Consider the following 12,069-nt stretch of genomic DNA (forward strand, 5'->3'; position numbering starts at 1 on the left):
ATATTACATCACCTCACAAACCACTGAACATGAGCTTCAGTTTGGATTTTAGCTCAGTGACACTGACACACTGCCTTTCAGTAAGGCTCAGAAGAAGAGATTCAATCCGCTTCAAAACCACAAGAAGAGTTCAGTCAACGATTGTTTTCAACGCTCAGTTTTCCTCTGTTGCTGTTTGGAATTTCATGAACTCACAACAGCCTCCAGTTTTCTTTTTCTCTTACTGTGTCCAACTTTCATCCATCTCCCCTCCTCCTCCTCCTCCTCTTCAGCTGACTACAGCACCCGGCTTTCCCCCTTGTACACTACATCCAATACACCACCCCGAAGCCTGCCTCTCTCCACTCCAGCTGCCAAGAATAAGACAGGCTGATGTGGGGGCCCCATGAGGGAGGCACCAGCACCGGGAAAATAGTGCTTCTCCGGCCTGAACACACTCACTCTGCTGAGTTCAGCCACTTGGCTCTGTTTATTTAATATTCAGTCAGCTGTGGGGAGTGGGGTTAGCCACAGCTTATAAAACTCAGTCAGTATGACCAACATATAACCCCCCCCCAATCCTAAGAGACCGCACATGCACACGCTTACACATAATACATACATGTACGTGCACATACACGGTGTACTAAAGTACTTTCCCCTACATCATATATTACAAAGTATTCCAAAACAGACCTTTGGGGATTTTATCTGTTTTGTTATTTGTCTGAGATTTAACAGCTTTTATTTATTTTAGCGTTGGCTGACACAAAGTGATGATGCGTGAGATTTATTTAACAGAAGATTTCACTGGAGAACAATTTCAACATTGAAGCTGTAGGTCAGCATATTTTGAAGGGATAGTTTAAGCTTTAAGTTTTAAACAATGACTTTCGGCATTTCATTTGAATGCAGAAGTCTGACTTCCCAAGTTTCAAGTCAGGAAGATTGATTCAGACAGTCGAAATTCCTAAATCCAGTGTGACTGGATGTACAGTGGTTTATGGCTGTAGCGGCAGACTGTTTATTTGCACGTCTGTCAGTTTATTTTCCATTAAATCAGACATGCACAGAGTTTTATACAACTTTGATAATATTGTAGGATAGTTGCTTGTTAAGCATCCTCAGGATCTGCAAAGAAACAGCGGGTGTTTGAGATTTTTCATAAAAACTATGAAACCATCTACAACTAGATATCAGGCATGTTTGCTCTGGGTTTTCAGGTCAAAACCAACGACCCATTTACAGCATATAAGCTTTAAAGTGACAGGACTTCCTTTTATCGTCAGTATGATTTCTTTTCTTTGCACTCATCATTTTCACTTTTCATTTTATTGTTCTTATCTTTAATCTTTTTGTTATGTTTATGATTTTTATGTTACTTGTATTGATTTTATCTTTAATTTGTCTTTGCTTAACGATATGTGTACTCTTGCCAGTGTTTGACTGAAAGAGCTGTTCAAATAAACCTATTATTGTTATTGCAGTGCTTGAATGAATGAATGAATGAAACAGAATATATCATTATCTGCCATGACCCAGTGGACTTTGTGAATTACTTTAGTCAGAGTTCTGTATTTTGAGTTATGAGACTCAAAATATTTTGAGAATATCTGATTTATTTGAAAATCCTGAGTCATCTATACCTTACAAAGAACGATCCGGAAGAATAACTTCATTGATTGACAGTTGAGCTCCAACCATGGGGAGATGTCCCCTGAAGCAAGGTAGTGATGACCCTGATATATGATTTGGGGTTCCAGTCAACATCTATGTGTTTATATCTATGGTGTGACTCCCTTCACTTTTAAAGGGAGTCAAAATAACAGCTTTTTTCAGCTGTTAGCTGTTAGTTTCCTTAAGCCATTCATTTGCTTACAAATTCTCCAGAAAGTACCAAGATAAAAGTGGAAACCAAATATTTCAGATTAAAAATGTATTCAGTAGGAACAATCAGAGAAGAAAGTCAAGGGTGTGTTGTTCATTTTGTTCTTTTTCCTCCCTGATTAAAGGGGAACTCAGGGAAGTAATGAGCTCAACATTTTAACTGGTATTAGGACAACTGCAACAAAGCAGGAAACGAGAGACATGGGCACCAGTGTAACCTTTAAAAGCTCATCAAGTAGACAAATATGTGTAGAGACGGGGGTGGAGGGATCCCAATAATTCTCACAGCAGCTAATATTCATCCCCCACCCTGCTGTGAAATAATTCCCTGCATGCTTCATCTATAGCTTGACTAGGAAGCTCCATGGCAACCTCCAGGGTCAGGGGTCGCAGAGAAAGGTTGCTTTTATCTGCTAATGAGGTTGATACCTGGGGCTCCATGTCTCTCCACCTTTTTTTCTCTGCATCTCCCCTGTGTAGTCAAACACAAAAGGGGGCAGCGCCGGCTATGAATACCTGCCAAGTGACACCAATGCCATCTTCACTCATCTCCACAGTTGACTGCGAGCTGTGGACTTTGATGCCGGGACGGGGTGCTGAGCGGGTGGGATTGCTTGTATTGGGTAGTGCACTGTAGGGAGGATAATGAACGGCTCCAAAATTGTTGTCTCCCGGTCTGGCTTCTCATTGTGTCATAAATGTTCACATGCAAAGTGACAGTCACCCCATAATCCCGTTGTTTGGTGATTCCCATACCTTCATCTTTGGAGTTTGATTGATTGCCCTTGCACCAACAGGGTTTATGAGGTGCACTGTTTTCTATTAAAGTGGTCAGTGATTAATGTTATGTTGTTCTGGTTCTTAGATACAAATCTGCGGAGCCGAAAGAGTCATGACACAACGGTCAAACAAGCCATCTGAGTAACATTCATCATTTTAACATCGCCAAACTATCTGATTTACAGACTGCTCGGACAAATGAGTGTTAAACAGGGAGTGGGTCTTTCCATTGGGTAAGGTCTTAATGCCACTGCAAAACATGCACCCTCATTGGCACATGTGCCCCTTCAGAGCGCCAGAGAGGCACTTTCACCAGCTCCTGTCCTGTTCATTCATACACGCCCCCTGTCATGTTCGCAGGACTGAGAAAGGAGTCCATTAACTCTGGTTTAGTGGCAGTGTCATGCAGTCGCCTTTGTGAGGAGGTGACATCCACTGAATGGGAATCAGAACTTTCTCCCCCTCCTCCTCCATCTTTGCTTCTCTTGGCTCCACATCCAGGGTGTAAGAAAGAGTTGGTGTGTCTCAGTTGGGAATGTGAGGGGTGTTGAGGGGTAGGGATGTGGATTGAGAGGGTTTTGCTGCCACATGTCTTTGAGTGGTGGACTCTTTGTGCCTGGGTCAGCCTGTTTGTTTAGCCTTTCCTCACGGAGCCGCCTCACACATTGCTGGTTCTCCCTGGAAGAGATGAGCAATGGCAGGAAGCTAAAAAGTGAAGCCAGAGAAGCTCGTCATGCATCGTCTTGGAGACGATGCATGAAACAACTTGGATTTCAAGATTGTAAGCCAGTCCAATCATGGGTCATGGGCAAAACAACTTGTGAAAGGAGACAACGTACATTAAACACAACAGCAACAAACAGTTACAAAGTTTTACAATGAAAAACAAAAACGCAACAGAAAACAATGATTAAACACAAGACAAGCCTGCCATTAGGCCTTTTATTAACTCATAGTTCTATTCCTCTCTTTAAAAAATCCACACAACTTTTAGAAATGCCAGGAAACTTTAAGTAGAAATCTGTTGATCTCTCCTAGGAAACTAAAAAAGGCATCATCCTTGCCTTATATCAACAACTCAGACTGTTGGTGGTGATGTAATGGTGGGGGATACCTTTTGACCCACTTTCGGCTGTTTATTGTCAACCGAGCTTTGTTTAAACAAAAAGCCTACCTGTTCATCTCTTTAGAGCCACAGCGTATCCATGTTCCTGTGGCTGCTTCCAGGAGAATAGTGTTACTGAACATGACAATGAGTTCACTTTACTCCAACGACGTGCACAATCACCGAATCTACACCCACCAGAGCTCTTTCGGGATGTGGAGGTGTAGATGTGCAGCAGAGAAATCTGCAGAAACCGCACGATGATGTCACCTGTGGAATATGTCCGACACCTTGTTGAATGTCTATCAAGAAGAATTAAGGCAGTTCTGATGGTACCAGTACCAGCACTGTGTACCTGATCTATAGTAGTTGCTTGTGACTGTATGTTTAATTCTGTCATTGTTGTGAATGATGCAGTGTTGTATGTCAATAAAAGTATTAAGAATCACACTCAGTCCACAAATTACCTGATAATAAAAATTAAGTATAAAGCATATTTTCCCTCAGGCAACCTTTTATATAAACTAAACAATTAGATTTCAAAAACAGTAAAAGAAGAGATTGAAATATTTCAGTTTTATGTTTTAGAAAATGTTTTCTGTGGCGAGGGTCTAATTTGACCGCATCTTTTAAAATAATGTTATTTTTGATATTTTATGGTGGATTTTGTGCTGTTGTCTTTACTGTAATAAACTCTGTTACATAAAAACACTTTCATAAACCTTTTACATTTCCTTGGTGAAATTATCATTTCAGCAGCATATTTTCTCGGAACGCCCAGCCTAAAACTATTCTTATTAAGGAACCGATTTAAGATATGTGCTGCATTTTAGCCAAGAATTTATGGAGCGACCAAAAGCAGGAAAAGCAAAGTTCAAAGCTTCGTCATTTGCAGATGCCTTAGAGCAAATCCAAAAAGAAAAGATTTCTTTGGGAGAGATGCTAAGAAATCAAACTGTCTGTTCCTTTGGCTACACAGATAAAAGATAAATGAGAGATGAAAGGCAGGTGATATATTGCACACAGAGGGTTTAACAGCATTATTCCAAGAAATGTAAAAGAGGAAAGATTTATTATGCAATATGTAATGTTGCAGACGGCTGCATCTGGAATTTTCCTGCAGGTTGGTGAGATTTTCATACGAATAATAACTGGGACTTCTACCCTACCAAAAAAAGAATCAATGATTATCAATCTTCGATGCAGATATATTAGAAGAATTCTGTTCAAAAGTGCTCCACGCGTTCAACAACTGGTTTTAGTGACCCTATAAAGTCCATCCCTGAACCTCTCCTGGCAGCTGCAGAGAACCTGGGACTGTTTTCTACCACAAAGGAAAGCCCCGTCTATGTGATGGAAAAACAGGAGGGCAGGGAGGTCAGGCTTGATTATTCTTCCCTGCTCTCTTGGAAAGCAAAATAAGAAAATATTTACACAAACAGGAAGCTTAGCATTTCCTAATGATTGAAAACATGTTGAGCGTGGCGCTTGCACCCTCCCCCTGGACTAATTGTGTCGTTTTCTCCCCCCTCGCCGCTCATTTATACATACCGTTTCCACACACATGTACACACACACATGGACTGTCTGGGATGATATTTATGTCAGAGTAGAGATCTTGCATTAGGAAGATTTTAAGAGGAGTTAAGCCTTCTTTGACATTAAAGTCTGGATGGTGGAACGTTTCAAGCCAAACTAAAAGCCCATTAACGTTGTTGAGTTCAGGCTTCCCTCTGGCCACATTAGATCAACCGTAATAAGTTGCAAGTTTATGGACCTTTTGCTCTCTAAATGTCTACCATGTTGCTAATTGCGTACATCTGTGGCTGGCGTTTTGATGTTTTGTCTCAGTGTGCAGCTGTCCGTTCCAACAGCCTCCGGTTAAAGGTGGCACAGCTCTCCATTCTCTCTGCCCAGCCCTTTAATAGCAACCATGCATGTGGTGTGATCACACCAGCAGCCTTTTGGTCTTTGTGCAAAGCCTCAAATCTGACTTGCAATGAAGCAAAACTATCACTTTTGAAAGAAGGTGAAATATCCATCAAGCCCACAGCTACCCAGGGCTTTCATTCAGAAACTGACACTAAGCATACACATGCCAGGATTAATATTTATAGATAAGGAAGGACATATTTTGTCTCAAAATATTGAATTCACAGGTACATTTTCCAAACTAAAAACAATTAAAGTAGTCTTGGTAAATAGTTCTTAGTGCTTTCTGAAGGTTTTTCAAATTGAATCTCTGGACTCTGGCTACTTCTTTAAACATTTTGTGTCCATGCGTCCAATCCTGTTTCTGAGGCTTTTTGTTTGTTGAGCCACTCTGAATCATTCAGACATAAAAATTCCTCAAAACTTAATGGATGAGTCAGTCCTGTCTACACCTAGTAGATAGTTTAGCAAAGAAACTGTTTAAAAATGAATCGTTTTACTCTTAGTTAGCAGCAATTTGTTCCCATTTCTTTAGTCAAATTTATGAGAACGACCAAAAATAACTAGTGATAGATCAGTCTGAGTGGTTAACAACTGTCCATTTTTTCTTATTAGGCTCTGAATGGTGATGCCAGGTCAAATACTGAAAAATAGGATAATTTTGTTTGGTAAATGCATCAACAATGAAACCTCAAGTTGTTTAGTCAGTGAACTTAACAACAGATTTTGAGTTTAGTCCTAAGAGTATTATTAGATTTTTTTTTGCTTTTGATATCATGGACTCCAAACAGTACTTTGTTCCGATTTAAATGAAAGTTAGAGTCAACCTTCTTTTGGATGAACCGGACATATATCTTTCTTAAATTTCAACAAGTACTGCTTGGTAGCGTAATATCCATGAATTAATTTATATGACACTTCTCCACAAGTTCCACACATTGACCCAATTGAGACCATTTACTATACCTGACCAGTAATGAACATACAGAGTGGTGGTAATATCTGTTTCAAACAATGCTTAATGCAGCTATTATTGTTTCTGGATTTCATGGAATACCTTTTAGGCTGTGATCCAATGGTGTCACTGAGGGGTCAAAAGGTGAAACACTCGTTGGTTTCTCGGCACTCCTTAAGGTTAGAATCAAACAGGCTTATTACTATGTGAGCAAACGCTAGCATACTAGCTAATGCTGTCATGCTAGCTAACTCTAGAATTCTAGCTAACTCTAGCATAGCACATAACGTTAGCCACAGCTGGCTAATATGACACTATTAGCATGTTAGCAAATGTTGCATATTAGCTATTGCTAGCACACTGCAGACTCTTTACGCCAATCACCACTCAAGACCCCAAAGTTTGAAACCCCTGCTGGTCAGTTGGTACAAGCATAAAAAAAGCTAAATCCAAGTTCTCTTCTGGTTCAAAGCAGCTTATAGAAAAGTAAACAATACATGATTTAATGATTTATTCACCTAATGGGTTTTAGGGGAGGGGGTCACGTTTAGGGGGTAAGAGGTCAGTGTTACTGTTGGGTTTGGCACTAGCTATAATAGCAACAATGTTATGACCTGGATAAGGGCTCAGAGTGGTGTTGCCTGAGAATGAAGTGAACTTTCCTGCTTATGACCTGCCTACCAGTTGATAGTATTCTATCTATAACATATGGCAATGTTATCATGATGGCATTTTAGCTAGCACAGGTATATAAAATATGATTGGCATACTTTTAGCAAATATGCTATCAGAGGGGGGTAGAGTAGCCAAAAAATTACTTATAAGTATGAGTAGCATCACTTTAATATAATTTTACTCAAGTAGAAGTAAGTAGTCATGCAAAAAATACTCAAGAGTAAAACATTATGTGGTAAAAAGCCTTCCCGTCCAAAGAAAAGCCTACTCAAGTAACTGTTTGACCAAAACATCTGATAAAATTTATAAACAAATGATGTAATTAGACAGACAAAATATGTGCAAATTCAGTTATTTTAAAGAATAAAATAACCAATGAGCAAAAATAAATCAAATCTCTACAAAATAATAAAATTCAGCAGCATAAATCATTTCAATTTATTGCTTGCGTTCAGACAAGCTTCATTAATTTTTTATAATTTTTCAAAAGTTTTTCTGTCGGTGTCTGGTTCATTTTTAGTTTAAACATCATTCAGTAAAGTACCTAGAGAGGGGTTAGGGTAGCCAGAAATTGTACTCAAGTAAGAGTAGTGTTACTTCAACATATTACTTAAGTAGAAATAAAAAGTATGTGCAGTAAAGAAGTACATTTTGTTCAAAAGGTTACCCAAGTTAATGTACCTGAGTAAATGTAACAATTTACTACCCACCTCTGCACACTACCGCTAACATGTTAGCACCATTATAGTCTGTGTTTTTCTATTTTTGCCTTTCAAGCTTACTTCATAAACGTCTTGATGTGCTACCGTTTAACATCTTCAGTGGACTTGACCTTTTATTCTAGAGCTGCTGATTCCTCAGCTCTAAAATATTTTAACGGGTTCTGGCTCAGGTGGTTAGTCTGCTTTGACTATACCTTCTTTAACATGTTTCTGCTTTTGCTTTCACTGACCGGCGGAACTTTAACTTACAGCATTCATACAGCATTCACAGTGCACTTTTGAAGAGAAGAAGAAGAAGTCTGCTGTTCTTCCACAATTTAATCCTCTGTTTAGTGTCTTTTTTTTAACAGTGATGCTGTTTGCTTGGTATAATTGATACTGGTTGTACTTTTAATCTGAAGCTTTAGTTTTGTTAATCCCAGTGTCAAGCATTAAGGACAGCTTTTAAGCAGTATATTGAATTCTGTGTTCTTTTTGTGTCTCTGTTCTGTTCTCTCAAACCCCCAGTCGGTTGTGGCAGATGGCCGCTCACACTGAGCCTGGTTCTGGTTCTGCTGGAGGTTTCTTCCTGTTAAAAGGGAGTTTGTCCTCTCTGCTGTCGCTACATGCATGCTCAGTATGAGGGATTGCTGCAAAGTCAATGCCAGTGACTGTCCACTGTCTCTACATGCTCATCAGGGAGGAGTGAATGCTGCAAGTCACTGACTGGATGCAATCTGCTGGGTTTCCTTAGACAGAAAAACGTTTTATCCAATTTGAATAAAAAGCTAACTCCGACTGCACTGTTCAATTGTTAGGATTAATTGGAATGTATGTACCTGACTGTTGTGAAGTGCCTTGAGACAACATGTGTTGTGAATTGGCGCTATATAAATAAAACTGAATTGAATTGAATTGAATTATACTCTTAAGAACGTTTTTGTGTGTTTAGTTTGTTTGTATCAGATAGCAGTCGCTTATATTGCAGCATGTTGCCTCACAGTCTCATCAGAGGAGGGATCAGCTCAAATGTGTGCTATGTGTAACGCCAGTGAAACCTGATCTTGAGTAATTGCTGGAATAAGTCGAAGGATTGACCTCTGCCACAAACCATATTTTCTCAAACAACACACACTTGAGCTGGCTTTGAAACAGCCTCTCCTGCAGGATCAGAGCAGTGAGGAAACTCGTTATCAGTGTTTTAGTGTAGCTAAACAAAGCCTGTGGTAATTTCATTTGCACTCTCTGACAATAAGCAGAAAGCTGATGCTGTGCGCTCCTCCCCTGGGCTTCCTCCCCCCACTGGCCAAAGCATCAAACTGCAGCAAGATGAGGCACCAGGTGCTTTAGACAGAGCTTGTTTTGTACTGAAATGCTGCTTTTTTCCTATTGTCTGGTAAAATAAACTCTTCCCACTGATGTTTATTGACGAAAATACTTCTTAAAGAAGAACAGACATTTGTTTAAATGTTTGTTCTGTGTTTTCTTGACTGATGTACATGATGTTGTTTTTTTTTTTACTTTCATTAGACCAAAAGCAGCAAACAGATTGGTGTCTTTGGTGTTTTGACATCTCGGATCCTTTAATATTCAACTCACTGTCCTTTCATCCGAGGCCTTCACCACTTCTTTGCTTCTCTCTGCTTAGTTTGAGAGAATCGGACAGATGCACGATCCGGCAGATGGTCGCCAAGTCCACGGTCAGATGACATCTGTGGCATGCATACTGTACAGAGTCCGCACAACTGTTGCCTAACGGCTGCCATTAATTACCACATGCCAATTACAGCTCTTTTATACTCCGGCCTGAAAAGGAATCTGCTGGTGAAAACTATGTCCCCTTGTATGCCTAAGATGTGGTGTCGGCTGCAGGGGTAATTGAATATGGATCAAAGCCATTCATGCCTTTTGTAAAGGTCTAGAGGGCTGCTCAGTTTTTAGTAATAACAGAAAGGCTTCCGGCGTTGACCTTTACTAGCCCCCTTTCTGCTTTTTTCTCCCTCCACCTCAGCCCCAAACTTCCAATCCCCGTTTTAAATGGCTCAGGCTGCTCCAGTTACTTAGTCTGACACTGACAAAGAGGGACAAAAGGAATGAAAAATATTTAAGTTGAGGAAAAACATGCATAACATAACCAGGGAACTATTCCAGCAACAAAAACTCACAATGAACAAGACTTGCATCAGAAAAGATTCAAGAACTAAACTATGTAATTTCTGAAACCAATGGGTTCTTTCAGATTTTGTTATTCAAATGAGAGGAGCTTTTAGCTTTTTTGATAAAATCCTGATCTCATTTTACACTGTTGGATGTCCGCCACCATAACAAACCTTTAGACCAGGGGTCTCAAACTCCAGTCCTTGGGGGCCGGTGTCCTACAACTTTCAGGTGCATTCCTGCTCTAACGCCCTGAATTAAATGCCAGCATTACCCCCTCAGCATGCAATCAAGTTTTATATAACATAGTCCTTCTAATGACCCGATTATTTGATTCAAATATGTTGAAGCAGAGACATGTTGGAGTTGGAGAACAGTGGCCCCTGAGGACTGGAGTTTGAGTCCTCTGCCACTGATCACCTATATATTTTGCTTTCCAGGAGCCAAACTTCCATCTAAATGCTGGACACCTATGAATTGTTTTACTGCTATTTTAGGTTGGAGAGGTTATGCTTAGCCCAAAACAATATGCTTAAAATTTGACTTTTTTAGCTTAAGGTTCCTGTTTAAATGTGGTCAAAAACAATGATGCTGATTGTCATGTTTGGTTTGTTTGATAAGCCAACTTTAGACATAAACAGATGTCTTCATGTAGAAATCTTTTCACCTATTAGTTTTTAGCTACATTGAAATGTTTAGACAAAAAGAGAGGTAATCTTTTCAGCAAAATGTTGCTTTAAGAGTATCTTTTAATCAAACAAGGTGATGAGCAGCAGTTCTAAAAGTTCTCTGAAGAAAATCTGTTCTTCTAACTTTTCAATCCAGTCCTCTGACCTGGACCCGGACCTCATCATGGAGACAGTACCTCTTCTGGGTTAAGTCTAAATAAAGTCAAAGGAATCTGCTTCTTTAAACTGGTTGACACTTTCCTGTAGGTTAAAGGTTTCCGCGTCTCCACTGGTCCTGATTCAAATGATTAAAATACCCCAGCAACTTCAAGTCAAGTTTTGCAGAAGCGTTTAAATGTGAACCAGGTTGGAGGGACCCCACCTGGTTTATCCTTTTACCAAGTAAATGTTTTCAGCTCCCAACAATGCTGCTCATCAGCACATCTGCCATCAATTCAGTAATCCCACTGTCCAGTATTTCTGCTCTATTTTGTCTAAACTTTGTAACCAGATCTTTTGTCATTGGTTTTGTCACAACCTCTGTGGTGCTCCAGCTGCAGCATGCCAGATGAGGGCCCTGCAGGGGACAGTGAGGGGAGCTGAAAGGGTCATTGGAATGTCCCTACCATCTGTTTGGGATCTCTTTCAGAGCTGATGCAGGAACGGGGTCCTGAAATTTATTAGAGACCCCCCTTACACTATCCATGAACCTTTCAGCCTGCTACCAACGCAGAACAACCAGACAGCTTCCCGCTGTAAAAATTCTGAACTGCTCTTAAGATCATGCTCTGTACATTATTGCACTTACTTTGTGTTTTATCTGTTTGGGGCTAGGTTGAGGACTAGGGTATGAATTGAGTTATGGTTAGGGTTAGGTATGATCTGGTTAGGGTTAGGGTGGGTTTTAGGGTCAGGGTTAGGCACTAAAAATCAAGGAAAATGAATGGAAGTAACTGAAAAGTCCTCATAAAGATAGTAAAACATAGATGTGTGTGCGTGCGTGTGTGTTTGTGTGTGTGTGTGTGTGTGTGTGTGTGTGTGTGTGTGTGTGTGTGTGTGTTTGTGCGTGTGCATGGTTGTTTGTCCTGTGTGTCACTGTGTTGCCCTGTGATGGACCAGCGACCTGTCCAGAGTGTATTCCATCTCTTGCTCAATGACCCCTGGAGATAGGCACAAGCGACCTCACAAAGATAACCGGGTTTACAGAATGGATAAATGTTTATTTCCCCT

The sequence above is a fragment of the Girardinichthys multiradiatus genome, chromosome 18 (genome assembly GCF_021462225.1).
Source record: "Girardinichthys multiradiatus isolate DD_20200921_A chromosome 18, DD_fGirMul_XY1, whole genome shotgun sequence".
In the NCBI taxonomy this organism is placed as follows: domain Eukaryota; kingdom Metazoa; phylum Chordata; class Actinopteri; order Cyprinodontiformes; family Goodeidae; genus Girardinichthys; species Girardinichthys multiradiatus.